The sequence below is a fragment of the Sus scrofa genome, chromosome 10, assembly GCF_000003025.6.
Source record: "Sus scrofa isolate TJ Tabasco breed Duroc chromosome 10, Sscrofa11.1, whole genome shotgun sequence".
In the NCBI taxonomy this organism is placed as follows: Eukaryota; Metazoa; Chordata; class Mammalia; order Artiodactyla; family Suidae; genus Sus; species Sus scrofa.
In genome coordinates, this window is record NC_010452.4 from 65302409 (window position 1) to 65323448 (window position 21040).

Here is a 21040-nt window from a genome sequence, read left to right on the forward strand (position 1 = left end):
CTGGGGGGGGGGTCAGAGGGCTGTTGTCCCCCCCCCCCGCGTTTTGGAAAGCCATGTGACCTCTGTTTCACAGTCTGTCTTTGCTGTGTCCTGGCGCTGGTCTCAGGAGAGACCCTGCCCGAGGGATCAGGACCTCCTGTCTGCCCCCCACCCCCACCCCTTTACTGAGCAGTAATCCATAGAAGCCTTGAGTATAGACGCCTTGCCGGGTGTGGTGGAGGACAGACCTTGCCAGCTCTGTGCTGGGGTCTTTCCAGCTGCAGAAGAGGGGTCAGCAGTCAGACGGTGGTCACTGAAAATATATTGGTGATCAACCACTGAATCCTACAGATGAGAAAACGGGGCCCCGCCAGCCTCGGGCGTTTTTGCGAGGCCAAGATGAGGTGATTAGAAGATGCCTGGAAAACTACCCAGTGCTCCTCCAATGAAAAAGCTACATGGCCGTGACTGTTCCCTGGTGTTGCTGCTGTCTGTGGATCTTACAGGCGTGTAAACGGTTTTCTTCTGACTTTGGGGTAGGTCCACCCATCTCAGGAGTCGTGCGTTCAGATGACCTTCCAGTTCACAGTTTAAAACCCATCGTGCAGTTGTGGCTCAGCAGCAACAGGCCTGACTAGTATCCATGAGGATGCAGGTTTGATCCCTGGCCCCGCTCAGTGGGTTAAGGATCCAGCATTGCCATGAACTGGTGTAGGTCGCAGACGTGGCTTGGATCCGGTATTGCTGTGGCTGTGGTGTAGGCTGGCAGCCTTAGCTCCAATTGGACCCCTAGCCTGGGAACTTCCATATGTCGTGGGTGTGGCCCTAAAAAGCAATAAATAAATAAATAAATAAATAAATAAAGTCAATTTGCCGCTGACAGATTTGGAGAAGACGTTTGCAACATAGGTAACAAATGATTGGTGATCAAACTATGTAAGGATCTTTTGTAAATCATTCAGAAAAAGCTTCATGACCCAATTTAAAAAAACAGGCAAAGACTATGAGCAAGAAAAGTACAAAAGAGGAAACCTCAAATATCCCCTGACAGGCAAGGACGGTCCGTGACGATGGCAGAAAGGCAAACGAGAGAATACGTGATTCAACAGAATGGTACCGTAATATTCTGTCATCTTGATGAAAACTGAAAGGTCTGGCCATTTCTTACTGAATCACATGGGTAAATGGGAACTCAGACTCAGTGGGGGCAAAAATTGGTGTGTGTATTCTGGAAAGCTTACTACCACATGTGCTCAGCATTTCTCTTTTTTGGGATTTTCTTTTTCTTTTTCTTTTTTTTGCCTTTTCTAGGGCCGCTCCTGCGGCATATGGAGGTTCCCAGGCCAGGGGTCAAATCGGAGCTGTAGCCGCCGGCCTACACCACAGCCACAGCAACGTGGGATCCGAGCCGTGTCTGCAACCTACACCACAGCTCAGGGCAACGCCAGATCCTTAACCCACTGAGCAAGGCCAGGGACCGAACCTGCAACCTCATGGTTCCTAGTCGGATTTGTTAACCACTGAGCCACGACGGGAACTCCTGGGGGGTATTTTTTTCCTTCTAGTTTTGTTGACACATAGCTGACACAGAGCAGTGTATAAAGTGTGCAACACACATCGCAGCATCTACCACGGGAGGTTGAGTGAACATCCATCATCTCACACAGACACAACACTAAAGAGAATTTTTTTTTCCTTGTGATGAGAATTCTTAGGACTTACTCAACAACTCTCTGCAGTGTCATCTCTATCACGCTGCACGTTACATGCCTAGAACTTCTTTATCCTGTACCTGGAAGTTTGTGCCTTTGGACCACCTTCACCTGATCCCCCCGCCCAGTGATTCTACTTTTGCAAGTGCACCTTCAAGAAACCCTGAGAGTGTCATAAGGAGACGGGTATTTGGTGTTTTGCAAGGTGTGTAACAAAGACCCCATCAGCAGGGGAGGAGATGCGGGATATACTCGTGTAGTCATATAAGGCTCAGACTCCGTGATAAGATCAATTAGTCACACGTTTTAACACTCAGAGATCTAAAAACTACAATGGCAGATGAAAGAATGTTGCCAACCTAACTGACACGTAGTATGAATCCCTTTGTATAAACTGAAATACAAAGCGGCCTAGACGTCTAAAGATACCCGTGTGTGTAGTGAACACATAACATTGCAGGACCCACATGCCAGGGCCCCCCGATGGTTACCTCTGGGTGAGGAAGGGACATGGGACTTGGGGCTAAGAACAAAGGGAACTTCAGCTCTCTGATGTTTAAAAAAGATTGCGGCAAATATGATGGAATGCTACTGTTCATGTTGGGTGGTGAACAGAACATGATATCAACATGCATGTAATTAACATGTGGTAACACATAGGTCGACATAAAAGTAGTAACACAGGGGTCTTATTCTCCATGTGTTTCAGTATTTTTATTCATAACCAGTTTTTTTGTTTTTGTCTTTTTTTAGGGCCGCGCCCATGGCATATGGAAGTTCCCAGGCTAGGGGTCTAATCGGAGCTACCGCTGCCAGCCTACGCCACAGCCACAGCAACGCTGGAGCTGAGCCGTATCTGTGACCTACATCACAGCTCGTGGCAACACCAGATCCTTAAGCCACTCAGTGAGGCCAGAGATCCACCCACGTTTTCATGGATACTAGTCAGGTTCACCACCGCTGAGCCAGGACAGGAACTCCCCTTAACCGAAGTTTAATGCAGAAGAGCGACAAAGGGCAGAACTGTCTTTTAAAAAAAGAGAGATCTGCATGACCATTGTAAAGTGGGTTCTGTTTAAGACTCCCTCTCAGAACCTTTCTAGGCTGTTGGCAGAAAGTAAGTTAGTGCAACCACTGTGGAAAACAGTTTCCCTCAGAAAACTAAACATAGAACTTCCATTGACCCAGCATTCCCACTCCTGGGCATCCATCCAGAGAAAACTGTAATTCAAAAAGATACTGCACCCCAATGTTCATTGCAGCACGATTCACAATAGGTAAGACGTGGAAGCAACCTAAATGTCCACTGACAGACGAAGGGCTAAGGACGCGGTACATACACACGATGGAACACTACTCAGCCATAAAAAACCCAAAATGATGCCATTTGCAGCAACATGGATGCAGCTAGAGACTCTCATACTAAGTGGAGTAACTCAGAAAGAGAAAGACAAATACCATATGGTATCACTTACATGTGGGATCTAAAAAATGGCACAAATGATCCCATACACAAAACAGAAACAGACTCACAGACGTGGAGAACAGAGTTGTGGTTGCTGAGGGGGAAGAGAGGGATGGACTGGGAGTTTGGGGTTAGTAGGTGCAAACTGTTACACTTAGAGTGGATAAGCAGTGAGGTCCTGCTGTACAGCACAGGGAACTGTGTCCAATCACCTGCGATAGAACGCAATGGAAGATAATATGAAAACAAGAACACACACACACACACACACACTGGGTCACTTTGCTGTACAGCAGAAATTGACGGAACACTGTAAATCAACTATAGCTTAATTTTTTTTTTTTTTAAACGGTACCCTTTCAGCTTCCAAGCCTTCCTGGAGATCAAAGCTTGTTCCTCTAAACCGAGGCAGCACCTCACAGCAGGAAGACGCAGCCGCAGAGCCTGGGTGCCGCGTGCCCTCTGCAGGTGGGGATACTGGGAGGCTCGGGGAGGGAACAGGTCTCCCAGCAGTGTCTCCCTCTCCTGCTCACCCTCCCTCCGTGTCCCTGTCTCCAGCGAAGGAGGCAGAGTCTCCCCCTGCCCCAGCAGCCCTGCACAGAGATGCTACACGGGGTGACCTGCGGATGCGTCTAGATGAGTCTGTACAAGGCTGGAATTTGTTCAAAGCAAGACCACAGGCCCCCATTATAGTCACTTAAGCTAAGCCCCGTGTCACCAAACAGACTTCATTACTGCGGAAGCACTCCCCACGTGGAAGCAGCCGATGAGCACCAGTTATGCAACCTGCCTGACAGACCCCACACTCCCTAAAGGAAAGTGACCTTGCAATTACCAACCTACATTTTGTCTAGAATAACTTTCTGGACCCGGCTTCCTGTCGCCCATAAACGTCTCTCATTTGGGACATCGTTTTGGACTTTTCCTTGCTTCCTTCCTTCCATTTTTCTGCTGGACTCACTGCATATGGAAGTTCTTGGGGCCAATGATTGAATTTGAGTGGCAGCTGCAGCCACACCCAATCCTTTAACCCACTACCCCAGGCCAGGGATCAAACCTGAACCTCCGCAGCGACCCGAGCTGCTGCAGTTGAATTCTCAAGCCACCTTGCCATAGTGGGAACTCCTCAGACCACCTTTCTACCTGCCAGACTGAATGCTGCCTGGTTTGAATGGATTTCCTGAAATAAACTCTTATAGCTTTTAATACGCCCAAGTTTAATTTTTAACAAGTCCTCTGGGACTTGAAGGATGACTCTGCTACCCGCTTCCTCCCTGGGTTGCTTTGTCGGAACCACTGCTCACACTTTCTTTCCAGGGGCAGCACCCTTCACGTTAAGTGTTGGAGTTTCCTTATTCAGGAAAACGAGCCTAAGCCTGGCTCCCATCACAAAGCCCACCAGCTCACACTGTGAGCAGCTGTGCCATCCCACGTTCCTTGGGCAGCCTGGTGCGTAAAGACTTCCAGAGCCTGGCGGCTTTGCTTTTTCTCTTTTCTCAGTGTGGGTACCACATGGAGCTGACAGCTAAACCCGTTAGGTAGGCGTCAAAGTCCTGCGATCTCTGGCAGTTTGAATGCAAACATGTCTTAAGTTGGTCCCGACTAAACAGAGCGCCTCCTAAAAGCCTGATGTCTCCAAACCACGAATAAAGGGAGGAGAGTCCTGATGAGTTTCTGCTACAGGCATTTCCTTCTTCAGATGGAATTTTACCCCCCAGCAGCTGGTCTCCAGGAAGGCAGTTCTCGTGAACCACAGACCTCAGAGACGAGAACGGGCCACGGAAGTCGGAGCTGGTGTAAAGCAGTTTAGCTCCTGCTTCCTGCCCGATCAGTGGAGAAAACTCCATTGCTTCTTGGTGTTGACTGAATCCTGCCACTCCTTCTGCTTTGGATCAGACACTGGATAAGACAAGAAACAGGAACCTTCTCTCAGCCCTTAGTCCACTCCCCCCCCCCCTCCTTCCATCCATCCTTTTTTCACCAGTTATTCTATTGCAGGTTCTCTGCTGGGCACCGAGGAAGCCAAAAACACCCTAAGCGCAAAAGCTAACACCCCAGACAAACATCCACACAAATTCTGGCCCTGAAGGACCAGAGCCCAGTTCGCAGGGAGCAGAGGGAGGAAGTGCATCTGGAAACGGGTTGGGAGAGACGCCCGAGCCCCAAACAGGAAGGAAGCCGCAACTCTGCTCTGGGAGGGAAGGGGAGGTGACGGTGACCGTTTCGCGAGTCCTGGGTTAATAAGTACGACCGCATTCGTTTTTACATCTGTGGTGCCGGCTAGTTTCCAAAGCTGTGTAAGGGCTTGGATTGTGCGGCCACGCTTTTCCAGGGCGAGCGGGAACTTGCTAAAGACGCCCCGAGGCGGCTTCTCTTCTGTTCTGTTCTTTTCTCCCAAACACGGAAACAAACGGGAAGTTTGATGCCGTGGTTTTCCCTGTGTAAAGCGTTCACTGCAGGCCTTTCCGGCACTTATCGTTGCACAGACCTGGAGGGGACTTGTGCAAAGGGCCAGACTGGGCCACGCAGGGAGCACGGGATTTTGCTTATGAGCCTCTGGGAACCTACGCCGTGCAGAACACGCATGGGTGATTTGAAAAACTGGAATTAATTGAGCCGTAGGGGTGACAAAAATCTCTCAGAGGCTACCTTCAAAGCGTCTAATCGTTTGGTTTTTGTCCTTCTTCTTTCGGGGAGTCCGAGGGATCCCCTGCTTCTTTAAAAAAAGCTGCAGAGCGGATTCAGCAAAAATAGGATTTAGTTCTATTTAAAGGCCAACTGAAAATGGGGTAAGCGCAGCACAGGGAGAAGCTGGAGGCTCAGAGGAGGGGAGAGGAAGAGAGAGCTCGGGTGGGAAATGGGGGTGGGGGGCACCAGGTCCTGCTTGTCGGGATTTCCAAGCCCGCCCACCATTTTCGGGGGCCTCCCCCAAGAGAAGACCGGCCAAAGCGCTCAGAACAGACGGAAGGGCCCAGTGTCCAACCACTACGGCACCGATCAAGCCCTCTTACCTGCAGGGCTGGAAGACATCAAAGCCCACACCTGGAGCCCAGAAGTCACACCTGGAAGGCAGCCCCGCATCCGCTCCGCGCGGCTCCAAGCAGGTGGCCCAATGGCGGAGACTCGCTAAACCAAATGACACCTCTAATAACAAGGAAACAGTGACCCGAGACGGGGGACTGTCTTATGTGGACACCCTGTTTCACGGAAACAAATACGACAAGCGCCCAGGCCAGCCTACAACATGTCCCTTGACGTTCTAGCAACACTTCATCGATTTACCTGACTGCCTGTGATGGCGAGGCCATTCTGCGAGGGGGGCTCTGCCTGGCCACAGAGGAAGAAGACCCAAAGCAAGGCAGCCGCCCACCCGAGGCAAACCCGGGGGCTCTGCTCAGGGTGGTGGGGATGCCGCGGGGCGGGGTCGCTGCCCCGTATGGGAGCAAAACGGAGTCCAAGGCTGGCAGAACCCCGACCGCATCCACCGGAGACTCAACAGAACCAACCACGATTTCAAAGATGGGCTTTTGGTTTGCACTGAACTTAAGTCTCCAGCCAATCACTCAACACAGACCCCGCCGTTCTCTTGTTTCTGGTCCAACGTCTCTAACTCCCCTCCCTTGTGAGATCACTGCAGGAGAGGACAACCTTCGCCATCTAACTTTGCAAAAAATCACTCAAACCTTCCAACCCTTGTTAACACCCCCCACCCCCCAGTCTTAACAACCCCGTCCTGAGAAGACACCTGCAGGCGGGGACCGAAGGAGGGAGGAGGAGGAGAGGGGCGGCGGGAGTGCTGGCACAGAGCAGCCTGGGTGGGCGACGGGGCTCCCCGGCCTTCCCTCCGCCCCTCGCTCCCAGTGAAAAGGATGCAGACTGTGCAGACGGCGCTGGAGCTAAGACCAAAAATCCTTTCAGGGCTCCGCTCATGCAGGGCCTTTGTGAAAGCTGTATCCATTTTTCCTGGACCCAAGACTCATTCCCTTTCTGGGTTTGTTTCCATGGGGGAGGCTGACAATCCGACCCAAAGCACCTCTGCTTTTACTTCTGAGATCCACTCGCCCCCCGAGTCAAGTGACGTCTTAATGTGCTCTTGGAGACCCTCGCACTGCAGCCGCCCCGAGGCTGGAGCCAGGCCCTGGGTGTCGCCGCCTGTAATCCCAGCACCCGCCTGGCGCAGGGTGCTTGCTGAACGAGGGGCAGGAGAACCGGGGTTTTTCGGAATCGTGTCTGGCCCTGGGTACCCACCGCCGGGGGAGGGAGGTCTGCTGGCTCCCACAGGTCTTTCCAATTACATCTGGCCCCTGCGTCCACTCTGCACAGAGGAAGGAGCCAGAACATCCCAGCAGGTTTTTACAGACATTGCCAGGTGGACACTGAGCCTCAAGCAGCAGGACTGTAGGCGAAGCTGGGTGGGGACACCAAGGGGTCTGAGATCGCACACCCAGCCGGGAGGGGCTGGCTTTGCGCGTGTTTGACATCTGGGGTTTGAACTTGAGCTGCACCTCGAGATGGAGGTGGGGGCGGCAGTGGGGGCGGTAAGTGACCATGCCCCCCGCCTCCAGCCTGTGCACAACACAAGGGAAGGAGCCCTCCATACAGACTTCTAGAACCTCCTGGCCCAGATGCTGGTCCACCCCAGTTCTGCTCCCACAGCTGCCCCAAGACCCACTGCGTTGGCGTTTCTGACCTTTGACCCAGCAGCGATCGGGGTGACATGGCACCCGGGCCACCTCAGACCTGTCGGCAGTGTCTGGAGGGCGAGAGAGGCTGCAGCGCCCAGTCCTCCAGCCAGAAAGTCAGCAAAACCGGGAGATAAAAGTGTGGCGGCTTCCACATTGGGAACCAGCCCAGGGCAGCACGGAGCAGACCCTCTGTGACGCTCTGTGACGCCCCCTAAGGCTGGTCCTGCCCTCCCCCATACCTCCCAGGGTGGTGGACCGGCCCAGCCTGCCCACCAGACTCACCTCTGACTGCCTACCCGAGGCAGGGACCGGCCACCTCTGGAGGGCGTCTGTCCCCTCTTGGTACAACTCTGAGATGCGAGTGATGCTCTTACCCACAGGCCCTCACACTGTCCTTGGGATGCAAGCCTGTCTTCCTCCCACTCGGCGGTCAGTCCTGCAAAGAATGAGGGTGGAGGCTGCTGAGCTTGGTCGCCTCCGGCTGTCACAACAGAGCAGCAGGCTGGGGGCTCACACGGTCACCTCTCACTGTTCTGGGGGCCGCACCTCCCAGACCCAGGTGTGTGGCTCTGGCCTGGGGAGAGCCCACGGCCCCGCCTGCTGAGGGCCACCTTCTCCACGGGGCCTCGCGGGGCCCAGGGAGGCAGCTCTGGTCTCGTCCTTCCAAAGAGAAAACAAATCCATGACCCGTGTGTCCTCTCTAACCCCAGAGGCCCCACCTCCACTGCCCTGTAACCGAGCAGGGCCCTGCAAATCCTCGGGGGGGGGGGGGCTCATGACCTCCGCCTGCCTTTTTAACTACAGAAAAACTTTAGTCAAAGAATCAATTTAATCAGAGAAGTAACAAAATGCAGAGAAAAAGGAAGGCAAGCAAGACAGGATATGATCGCTCAGCCATTCAACAAATCAAGGACCTTTAGTGCGTGCTTCTTCAAGGATTATGGAGACTATGCTGAGCCGTGTCCTTGGGGCTGTGTTTCAGGTGCTGAAGCCCCACCAGGTGGAAGAAGTCAACTGTGTGCCACCCGCAAGCATGGAGACCCCGGAGTGGTGGGAACCCGAAGGCGGATGATGCTGATGCCCAATGACCTCACCACCAGCCAATCAGGAAGCGCCCACGAGCTGACCACGCCCCGCTCCCTGAACCATCATCACCAAGACGCCTCACCATCCCAAGGGCAGCACAGTCCTTGAGATACTAGCCTGCGGTGTCCCCTCTTTGCCTGGAAATTAAAGCTACTTTTTCTGTCTCCTCCAACTCTGTCTCTGTGTTTCTATTCGGCACCGGTGCTCAGAGGCAGCCGAGATTTTGGCAACACCCTCACGGTGGGGGTTAATGTGGCAACATAAGGATTGGGGGCCATGGACGCCCAGCCTGTAACATTATTATTATTAAGCTCCCATTCCTCTTTTTTTGTCTTTTGTCATTTTAAGGCTGCACCTGTGGCATATGGAGGTTCCCAGGCTAGGGGTCGAATCAGAGCTGTAGCCGCCAGCCTACACCACAGCCACAGCAACACGGGATCCAAGCCACGTCTGCGACCTACACCATAGCTCACAGCAATGCTGGATCCCCAACCCACTGAGCGAGGCCAGGGATCGAACCCGAGTCCTCACGGGTACTAGTCGGATTTGTTAACCACTGGGCCACAACGGGAACTCCTAAGCTCCTGTTTCTTGAGCTGCCACTTTGTGACATGGGAACGGTCCTGGGGATTGAGTTCTTTCTTTGTTTTTCAGACAAAAGGTTCTGAGTGATCAGACCATTTATTCAAGGTGTCTGCACGTCTCAGAACAGCCGAGCCAGTCCATTCCGCATTCCTTGTCTGGAAAGGCGCCTTTTCCCTTAGTCAGTGCTCTCTGGAGGCACGGGGCCTCCTGGCTGCCCTGGGACCGTCACTGGCTTGAGGGACTCCTCTGTTCACAGTCTCATCAAAACAAAACAAAAAAAAAACCAACACAAAAATTGTATTTCATGACTGTGTTGGTACAAAGATGAATATAATCCAGGCTGGATTATTATATATTCGTCGTCATCATTATTAGTTTTAATGGCCACACCCCAGGCATATGGAAGTTCCCAGGCCAGGGACTGAATTGGAGTCACAGTTGCGACTTAGGCTGCAGCAATACCAGACCCTTTAACCCACTGCACTGCACAGCAACCTGAGCCACCCTGGTCTGATTCTTTACCGCAGCAGGGACTCCTATATTCATCATTATTATATTCATTTTTTTCCTTCAGATTTTACAGGAACTCCAAGTTGAAACGTTTTCGCTGGCCCTTAGAAGCATTACGGGCCGAGCACTGCACCTTCTGTGCCTAGAGAAAAGCCAGCCTGTGTGTCTCAGCCTGATGAGGCGACAGCTGGGGGTTTGTCACCAGAGGGTGGGGGTGGGGAGGCAGGACGCTGAAGGCAAGTGGGGTCTGAGCTCAGTAATGGCTGAAGCCAGAACCAGGGAGGTCCCTGAGGTGGCGTTGTAACCACAGCAGTCACCTCCTTGAAGCCTGGGTTCCTCCGTGCAACAGGCCGGGACCTGGAGCCTGGGGCCCAGGCTGCAGTGCTTACACCCGGACAAACCGACTCCTCCAGCAACAAAACAAACTATAAGGCACTAAAAATAACTGTGTGCTTGCACAGTTGGGGCAAATTATGGACAAGAAGATACAAAAAAACTAAAAACCCAACTGCCACTCCTGAAGAGGCCAGAGCAAAAGAAGGGAACTGCACATGCTCCCTGCACAAAAATACCACCAAAGGGGTGGGGAAGACCACCTAAGCCTACCCTCAAGCCCGACTCCCAGACCCTCCCCTCCCCTTACCCCAAATAAGGAATTCGCTTGTCCCCCCACCCAGCAGGCCAGCAAGGGAAACTTTTCACTCCCGCTGATGCAGTGGAGGCCAAGAACCCAGGAGGGTAACATCTGCATGTCTGCAACTCTCACGGACGAGGCTAAAACTTCATCCCAAAATGGTGCTTGGCCACTGCAAGAGTCTCCCTACACACAGGCCCTTTCGCTTCCCTGGGGGTGAAAAGGGCCCCGCAGGGCAAAGCTTCCGGGAAGGGTGGCCAGCCTGCCATTTTGGTGTTTGGCCACAAGGGGGCACCAATGGTCCAGCCTCCAGCCCAGTATTATCAGCTGTCCGCCCAGGCCTGGCCTGGTCTGCTGAGCTGTGCGAAGCCTGGGCCAGAGCTGGGTGTTTCTCTAGAAGGCCCCTCTCTCCTGCTACCCTCAGTGAGCCCTGTAACACAGGACACCGAAGGCAACACAGTTACAGGAAAACCCTGATCAGGGAGGTGGACCTGGGCTGCCACCGCCCCTGTCGCCACTGAGCTGTGTGGCTCTGGGGCAGGAGTGTCACCTCCCCGGCCTCGGCCTCCTCACTGAAATACTCAGAGCAGACTGTAAAGATCTGAGGTCACTTCTGCTCTGAATTTTAATTCTGCAGGAAATATGGCTGGGCCAAAAAATAGCTGCACACATGGCCAGTTTCCTGTTTCTGCTCTGCCGTGACCTTGGCTGGGTGACCTGGTGCCAGTCACTTTCCCTCTCTGGTTCTTGCTTGCTCACTGTGAGAAAGAGGCCTTTCAATGGGCCACCAGCCTGTCTGCAGTGTCCCTGGTGAACTTCGACTTCTGCTGAGAAAGGGGAGGCATCTCAGACCAAGGGGACTGGATGCAGGCAGCTCCACACCTGGAAACCAGACCCTTCTGCCCCCAAGTCTCTGAGGCCTGGAGGAACTGCTGGTTCTGGGGGAGCAGAAACACCCCCTGATCCTCCAACAAGGGTTCCCACTGACTTTTCTTGGAACCCCCTGTGATGAGGGGCGCTGACCTGTTGCTTTTGTGGGAAGTGTCTCCAGGACACTGGGAATTCCAACATCCCGTGTCTCCAGCATGTGGCCCTAGGCTGGCAGCAGTTCCCCCAGGAGCAGAAGTGGGGCAGAAGAGTCAGCTGAGCACTGATTAAAACTACAGAGCTCTAGACCTGTTCCTGGAATTGATTTTGTACATCTGCCCCCCCCCAAATCAGCATTCTTTTATTTATTTGCTTTTTAGGGCCACACCCATCGCATATGGAAGTTTCCAGGCTAGGGGTCAAATCAGAGCTACAGCTGCCCGCCTAGGCCGCAGCCACAGCTATGCGGGATCTGAGTCGTGTCTGCGACCTACACCACAGCTCACGGCAACACGGGATCCTTAACCCACTGAGCAAGACCAGGGATCGAACCCGCATCCTCATTGATCCCAGTTGGGTTCGTTAGCACTGAGCCACGACGGGAACTCCCGAAATCAGCATTCTTTCAACCAGCCGCCAGGTGAAAGAGTGCCATAGAAATGTTGAAAGAACAAGTAATTTTCATTAGTGGGTGGGTTTTTTTTTTTTTTTTTTTTTGGTTTCTTCTTGTTTTAAATTGTATCTCAGCACCTTGGAATTTGGGGAAGGGGGATGTAAAAATAGCCATTTTTCAGAGCCAGGCTTTCTCGTCTCTTGTTTAGTCTGGGGCTGTGTCCTTGGCTTCTCCAGGGCTGCGGTCACTGTGGAACCGTGGAATGCTGGTGGCAGGGCCCAAGTGGCACCCCTCAGCCCCCCAAGCCTGCCTGGGGGAGCTGGCCGAGGGTGCCTCTCCTCCCGGGGAGGCGGGGGGGGAACCTTAGAGGCCAGAACCCAGGTTCTCTCCTTCCACTGCACCAGCATGTGACAACCACCTAAACCACAGAAGCCAAGTGCGGGCACCTGAGGGCTGCCTCCTTTGCCTTCCCACCTAGTCCACCCCCTCCTAAGCCCAACCCCGCTCCAGGCAGGGTGACCTCGCCGCCCTCCTCCTACCCTGTCCCCCTGAGGGTGGGCTGCTCCAGGTACTGCCGGGAGCCCAGCCTAACCTCTGACCTCGGCGGGGCAGGGGTCCCCAGACCCCCTTGGGGTTGCCTCCCCTTATCAGCCCCCGACCCCCCCCCCCCCCAGCGGCACTCTCTCCCCTGCTCCATAAGCCAGGCTCCCAAACCAGTCATAACAAGCTCACAAAAGAGGAAAGGAGGGGAAATGTTTTAAAAAATGTATCTTGGCCTCAAAACCCCAGGACCGGATTCCCTTCCAAGCCACATAAAACAGCGAAGTGACAGGGCGCCTCGTGTGGGCTGAGGGCGGCTGGTGGAGAAAGGGCTCTGCTGCGGGGGAGGGGCACTCCGGGGAGGATGTGGGCGTCTGGAGGGACCGGGTGGCATCAGACCTGCTCCCCCTCAATCCCGGCCCCCCCACCCCCACCCCACCCCACCCCACCCCACCCCCGGCCCAGCCTCAGCGTCTGGCGGGCGGCTTTCCTGCTAACTCCGGCCACATGCTCTCTCGGCCTCGCCCGCCTGTGCGCTGCCACCCTTCCCTCCGCCTCCAGCCCGGTTGCCACCTGGCTTCTTCGTGCCCCTCTTCCCGGAGGCCGGGCGCTGCGCGGGGGCTCGCAGGCTCTGCGTCCAGACGCTGCAGCCCGAGGGTCAACTGGGGGTAGGGGTGGGGGGGGGCGGGAGGGGGGGTGATCCACCTGCGGCGGCCGCTGTGTCCCTGAGACCTACCCCCCTGCCCAGCAGACCCCCTGCTCTCAGCCCCGCGCTGGAGCGTGCAGACCGGCCCCTCGGCAGGAAGCCCCGCGCCCCTCGCCCCCGCAACCCCCCTCCCGCCGCACTGGGCACGCGCCGGCTCCCGTTTAGTGTTTAGTGAGCACCTGCTCTGCTCCACGCGCCTCCTGCAGAGGGACAGGCGGCCTGGTCCAGACGTCGGGCTGGAGAGAGGCCCGGTCTGAGCGCGGGCTTGGGCAGGCGTTCTGAGCGACGACAGCTCGGCCAGGCGTCTAAACCGCACGCAGCTGGAGCCTGAGCCCCGCCTGGCTGGGGGCGCGCAGCTGCGACCCATGAATCCGCAGGGCGTGCTCTCCCCACCCCCCAGGTGTCTTGCTTGCTTGGATCGGGAGGGGCCTGTGCCTCCCACCACCGAGGAGCCGTGCTGGCCGGCGTGGTCTGATGGGGCCGGTGGGGTCCTGCCTCCGCGGCGCCGCCTTTAATCCTGACCCCAGAGGCCTCGTCCTCGTCCCGCACGTTTTTTGTGGCCCTGAACTAGACGCTCTGTGCGGCTCAGGCTGGCGAGTCCTTCCTCCCTGCCAGGCTGGGAGATGTGGGGCCGACCTCCCAACTGAGCTTTGTCCCTGGGCAGCCAGTGTGATGCTCTCTAACCTGCTAAGGTTCCACGTCCTCACCAGGAACACGGGGAGAATTGTCGCTGCTACCTCCAAGACGCTCAAAAGACTCATTATCAGTCCATCTGCCCAGGTGGTTTCAGAGCAAAATACTAGAGAAGCAGTCCCCATAGCAGCTCACTTGATGGAAGCCTTCTAATAAATAGGTCAGGTGCAGCCCCCGTGTACACAGGCGTTTCGCCGTTACATCCGCAGGCCACGGCTCCGGGGTAGACAACACCAGCATCCCTAGTTTGCTCACAGGGAGAGGTTGCCCAGAGGCATGAAGGCCCACGCACGAGCTCACACACCTGTTAGCGGTGGAGCTGGGATTCCAGCCTGGGCGCTGGCCTCGGGAGCCCACAGTCTGCTTACCGGCTTCCGTGAGATAGCGTGGACGTGACGTGGTGGAAATTGAGGTGTACGGCCTGGGAACCGTACTTATCATCACTACCCTGTCCTGCCTCCCGGCGTGGAAGGACGGCCTGCCAGAGCCTCCCCTGCCTTCAGAGCCTGGCGTCTCCCTCCATGGCCTCACGTCCCGCCTCTGGGTGAGGAGGGGAGGTCACTGTGCAGAGTGACCGCCCAGTGGGGGGCCCTGATGGTGTGACGCACGCCTGCTCGCCACGCTCAGAAAACCTCTGCTGTCCCGAGATTGCAAGGCTCCTACGGGGCTCCGAGTCACCAGGTTCCACTGGGCCTTCTACCCACTACGTCTGTCTGAGCGGCCCCGGCCTTGGCACCCCATGGATGAGTTGGAAGAACCTTTTACCTCTGGTCCTGCCAGGCTCCACCCACACCCGCTGAGAACCCTGAGTCCTCAGGGCAAAGCCCAGTCTCCTTGGCATGGTGTTCAGGGCCTTGCCCACCTGCCCCAACTCACCTGCCAGCCCCACCTTTCCTGGCCGCCTGCTCCATCCTGCACCATAGAGCAGTCAGCTCTAGGGTCTCCCTGGACGCCCTCCCCAAGGCCCCTGAACCCCGCCTCACATGCATGGCGCACACGGCATCTCCCTGTAAACTGCTGCAGGCACTGTCTCTGCTGAAGCATCTCACGTTCCCACGGGAAACTGTGGATGCTGGACGGCGACGGCCACCCCGCAGACGAGGATCAGAACGCGAGAAGGAGAGGGGTTTTCCGTCCCTCTGCAAGAGAACCAACAGGGGAAGTGGAACCAGAACCCAGATCCGGGGTCCCGGCTGTGGCTGTTGATGGGGAGACCCACGTGCACCCTGGGCACAGAGAAGGAGCCCACGCCACGGGCTGGGGGGATGCATCACACACAAACTGAGGGCTGGCACAGTGTCCCCCAAGCGTGAGTGACTGCCCTTGCCACAGACGGGCATGTCCTGCCCAGAAAACCTGCTCCCCAGACTCCTGTACCCAGAGGGAGGGGGTGCCTAGAAATGACACAAACCGAAACACGCCTCCCCACCCCCAAACACCCTTTGGACAAGTTATCGGGAGGATTCAGTAGCTGGTGTAGACCACACGATTTTAAACTCAGGCTCCTCAGATCAGTTGGCACCTGCCTGGAGGGGAGAACCTGGGGAGGAGAGGGCGGCGGTTGGAAATCTGGCAAGAGCAGGCAGGCTGCCGGCCAGACGAGGAAAACTGAGCTGGTGTTAGCAGAAACCGCGGGAAGGGGAAGGCTTTTCCAAGAAATTACAGCGGGATCGCCTTGCAAGGGGCTGGGGGCCTCTGCAGACATGAGCTCATCGCCCTCCCCCAGGACCTCGGGACCGGGCCAGGCTCTCCGCCCTGTGCTAAGTTCAGGGAAGACGCCACCTGCCCATCCCCCCAAAGAGGCCTGGCGTTCTCGCACGGACCGCGGAGGACCAGAAATTTCCCCCCACTGCTGACTTGGCAGAAGTCTCTTCAAACTTCAAGGGTCCTTAAAAGCCCTTGAAATCTCTCAGGACAAAAATGACTGGGGGAAAAAAAAAAGGCAGTTATTCCAAGGGAATTGTTTCACTCTGTACCTGGGGGTGGACGGTTTCTATTTGCTTTGGGAAGAGGGCCAGGACTGGGGCCCGGCGGCACCGCGCAGGGGTTTTAGAGAAACAGAACCAAGAGTTACATCCAGACTTGCAGAGTTAGGTGGGCATTGGCTCAGCTGGTCGGGGAGCCTAAGCCCCGCTGTGCGCCATCCGCAGGCCCGGGGCCCGGGAGAGCTGGTGGTGAGACTCGGTCCAGGTCCGAAGGCCTGGGAACCGGGAGTGGGGGTTGATGTCTGGGCAGGAGGTGATGGACGCCTCAGATGAGCGGGCAGTCTCCCCTTCCTCCGACTTTCTGTTCATACGGGCCCTTGATGGACTGGAAGGTGTCCACCCGCCTGAGTGATGGTCACCTTTCCTTAACCCACCGACTCAAACGCTCCCCTGTCCCAGAAGCGCCCTCACAGCCACGCTCAGAAACCACGCCCACCGGGCATCCCTTAGCCCAGCCAGGCCGACACCTGAGATTAACCACCCTACCCTTGGTTGGGGATGCAGAGCTTGAGTGCCAGGTGCCAGGTGCAGCAGGAGGAGAGCATTTGGGGCATCGACCAAGCCACGTTTCGGAGCCTCTCCTGTGCCCTCAGCGCTTGCTTGACCCTGGAGGATACGGACGTGGGCAGGAGCCAGGCCTTGTGGGCCGGCGGTGCGGCGGGGCACGGTGGGGCAGAGTCCCCGCAGAGGAGAAGCTTGGTGGCCTAGGCGCTGCCAGGAGGCCGCATGGGGCCATCGCTGCGAGCCAGCCCTTGTCTGTTGGGTTCAAACTGTGTGCCAGCTGTGCAGTAAGCGATCACTAGCCACCACGCCATACATGAATCTCCTTAACAGCCCCGGGGCCACGTAGCTGCCCTTCCCATTCTCTGCCCTTAGCGCAGCGCCAGGGACCGTCCACTGAGGCCCTTCGTGAATGGTTGACGGTGATGCCATTGCAAAGTTAGGAGACTGAAGCCACAGGAGAAGAGCAATTTGTCACTAGTGGGTGAGTCTAGGAACAAGGGAAGCAGGTCCAGAGGCCCAGGGCCCCCGCGGTTAGAGCCCAGGCCTCAGAGTCCGCAGCCCCGCCGGGACCAGGACGGGCTGGGAGTGGCTGCGAGACCCTGCGAAGGTCACTGACCCTGCAGGCGTTGATTGGAGCATGGAGGTAACAATATTTATTTCAGAGGGCTGTTGGGAGGAGCACATACTATGTATCAACTTGCTCAGCACAGGCCCGGCCTAGGGGGATCGTGCAATAAATCACCATTATTTCATGAGCCCAACAACACTGCGTGTGTGGGAGCCTCTTAGATCCAGGCTTCGCCTCCTGCGTTCGAGTGTCGTCATCACCTTTCCTGAAACTTCGGGCTTGTCTCCAAAGCACCCACGTCAATGCACAATGACACACACAGAAACCCAACTGGGGATGTTTGAGCACAGACGTTCACGTTTTTGAAAGAAAACAGGCCTACGTATTTTAGTTGCTGACACGATTTAAGTTAGAATTTGGATGGAACTCTTCCCCGCCCTGTTACACCGAGTCCCTCTGGCCCCGCAGGGACCCGCGACCTGGAGCCAGAATAAATCCCAGGAGTTGGAAAAGTGGAAGGTTGAAAGGCAGCGGCTCCGGAGAGGCTCTGTCTACACCCTGCCCCACCTGTGTCTCAGCTACATGCCACAGCTGGCTCGGGCACCACCCTGGCCCCGTGGTCACTGAAGGACACTAGAATAAGTGACCAAAGACTTTCCAGAACTCTCTTTACCTAAGTGGTTTGAGGAACAGGGATATTAGGGCTAGAGAGAGAGAAGGAAAGAAAGAAGGAAAGGAAGAAAAAGAATAGAGAAAAAGGGAGAAGGAAATAAGGAAGAAGGAAAGAAAGACAAAAGAGTGAGAGAGAGAAAGAGGGAAAGAAAAAGAAAGAAAGAAGGGAAGAGGGAGGAAGAAGGAAGGAAAGAAACAAAGACAGACAGACAGAAAGAAAGAAGGAAATAGCTAAAATACCACTGCAGAGAAGAATGAAGACCAGTTGCCAACCAGGCGCCTGTTGGAGTCTCAGCTGTGATAACCATTTGTTGACTTAATGGTGATGCCATATCGTGCGCTGGGTGGTTAGAGCAGCGCATCGACGGCACCAGAGCCGAGGCTATGAAATCGGGGAGCTGGGACCTCTCAGCCCTTTATCCTCCCTGGATGCGAGGAAAGCTGAACTCGTATCCTAGGCAACCACAGACCACGCCCTGGGGCGAGGGTCCTGCTTCCCAGGCGGTGCAGCCCAGATACCCATGCCCGGGCGGCCGGGGGAAAGGGGGACGTCAACTGCCCCGTCTCTGTGGTCACAGGGCTGCCGTCCGAGGCCGGCGAAGAACAGGACGTCCTCCGGGGTGGCGGCGGCCAGCTCCTCTGCTGCCAACCTAAAGAAACTCGAGGAGTCTGGGCAGCTGGGGCCAGGGTGGGGTCCGAGCCGGCTGTGGCGTGCAGCTGAGATGCAGGTGGGGTGGGTGGGGTGTAGACAGAGCCTCTCTGGAGCCACTGCCTTTCAACTTTCCTCTTTTCCAACTCCCGGGATTTATTCTGGCTCTGGGCAGCAGGCCCCCGCAGGGCCAGAGGGACCTGGTGGAACGAGGGCAGGGAGGAGGCGCTGGAAAACCACAGGGTTGGGATGAGACAGGACACAACAAACCCAAGCAAAACACGAGTGCAGGGCGGGTCGGGCAGGGTGGCTGTCAGGACGATTCCATGACTGCCGAGGGCAGGGTGTGGAGATAAACACGCCAGGATTCCTGGGTCCGCTGACCTTGATTTCCTGAGACACCTCAGCATCATCCCAAAGCCGCGACGTGCCGCCTCCTGCCCCATAACCACAGCAGCAGCTTGGAGGTTGACGAATTGGCCTGCGAGCCTCCTAAAGGCCCCCCAGGGCTTTCACCTTCCCAGGCCCGCGTGGCTCCCTGGGCTGGGAGCCTAGCACAGAGGGGGTGGGGGGCTGTCTCCAGCGGCCCAGGGGATGGATGGTCCAGCCCCTCCCGGTACAAAGCCTCCCAGAGCCGGGCTCCTGGAGCGCTAGGGCCGGAACAAACCCTGTGGTCCTGACCTTGTGGACTAGACTTCAAGCCTCTTGTCTGTTCTTCGTGCAGGCGGTGAGGCAGGTGGAGTCCGGAACCCCACAGATCTTGGGTTCAGTTCAGGGTGGGGTGGGGCTGGGCTGAAGAGGCACCTTCCGGCGGGAGGTGGGTGGGGGGTGCTGGGAGCGATGGTTAGAGCCTCTCCCGGCCTCCCGCGGCCTTTTTGCTGGGACCGGAAACATTGGCCCGCAGCACACTTTGCAAGGATGTCATGGATTGCTTGTTAGTCTTCATTGAACAAAAGCCCCAGTCAGGTGGGCTGAAGGAGTGGTGGTGGCGTCTGTCTGTGCCTGGCTTACTGGCCCCTCAAGCATCTGCTCCTGTGTTGGGTGTTGGGCCCTTAGGACCTTAACTGGTTCGAGGTCAGCAGCCACCTTGACAGTTTCCAGGCTGCCCCACCTCCCCCTTCCGTCAAACAAAATGCACAAGCAAACAGAACCTTCCTGAATGCCCGGACCTGGCCTTCTGGAGAGGAACATTCTAACCTGGCCGAGGGATTCACGGCCTTCGCTCTGCTTCCTGACCTGCAGGTTTTAGGAAGGAGCCAGGACAAAGGGGCCCCGGGCTCAGGACACCCTCAGAGCTCCCCTCGTTCTTTCCCCATCTTTCCAGCCCAATCCTTGTTGGGTTTCACCATCTTTGCTGGTTCTGGTTGTGCAGGACCAACCACACCCAGGCCATCGCTTCGATTCTATGCTGGTTCTGTGCTGGATGTGAGGTCGAGAAAGGCGGCCTTAGGGTAGTGGACCGTGCGGGAAGGCGGGTACCACTCCCAGCACTGCATCCTGGCTCCCAAGGAAGACCCTCCTCTCTGAGCCACTCACCTGCAGAGAGAAGTGGTCCAAGACCCAGCTTCTCTTTCCCACCCCCCAAACCCGCGGGACTTGGAGCAGGCCTTTCCTCCCGGTGTGTCTCAGCTTTGACCTTCCGGGCAGGGCTGCAGCCTGACCCATCTTTGTGTCCTTTGTATCCTCGGGCTGAGCACAAAATCTATCACAGGGGACGTTCCTAAAGTGGTGATTAATGACGACTAAGAGTCAGGCAGCCCCAGAAGGAGAGGAAGGAGGAAGGGGCGGTTGCCTGGGGAGCCGGAGGTGGGGGAGCTGGAGGGAGGTGCGGGCTGGCAGCCTGGAAGGAACGGCATGGGGACTTTGCTGTGGCCGGGAAACCTCATGGGTCCCCTTCTGGAATATTTACCTAAGAAGCAAAAGAGGGACCGAATGACCTCGAGAGCAGGTTTCTCAGTGGCCAAAAGCCAAACAGATGGTCGAAGACGGGAGCCGGGGAGCTGGCCCACAGTGAGCTGAGCATCCTTCAGCCCGAGATCCGGGCTCCGGGCAGCTCTGGACAGGCCTGTGTGCGGGCGAGGGCTGCGCGGGGCAGCAAGTCCTTCACCCTTCACGGCCTGGCGGTGGCCTTCCGGGAAGTGACACTGGACACACCCACAGAGACACACACATGCGATGCGTCCTTGGCAGGTTTGGACAGACCACACCCCACGGTTCTGCCAGCTGCTGGTCCTGCAGAGCCTGGGGCGTCTGGAGGGGCAGGACCAGGAGGAGATGAGGTTCGCTGAGAGGCTTCCCCCTTTGGTGATGCTAGGGTGGCCGGGATAGACTCCGGTCACCTGGGGCTCGTGCATGGTGAGCGGACCCGGGCCCCACCCTGCTGTCTGGAGGCGGCCCAGGGCGGCCCACAGCATGGAGGCCAAGATTGGGGTCGTTCAGACCGTGGGGAGGGGCAGACCTGCCTCACTGCCTCCTAAGACAGGCAGTGGAGGACGGTCTGGCACGGAAAGTTGGACGTCCCCTCAGCTCTGTGACTGATGGACCATTTGGGGAGGGGTTTTCTCCTCTTTGGAATGGATGCCCCAGC

At 56.4% G+C, this 21040-nt stretch overlaps 1 protein-coding gene across 5 annotated transcripts in view; it reads right to left on the minus strand.

Annotated features, from left to right (window-relative positions):
• LOC106505208 overlaps window positions 1–21040 on the minus strand; it is a 93320-nt gene that overhangs the window by 21829 nt on the left and 50451 nt on the right. The window contains exon 4 of one of the 5 annotated variants that reach the window (XR_001299386.2): window positions 8124–8277. The exons of the other annotated variants lie outside the window; for them this stretch is intronic. The gene's annotated coding sequence lies outside the window, so the exon portion shown is untranslated. The remainder of the gene's footprint in view (window positions 1–8123; window positions 8278–21040) is intronic. 5 annotated transcript variants of the gene reach the window in all.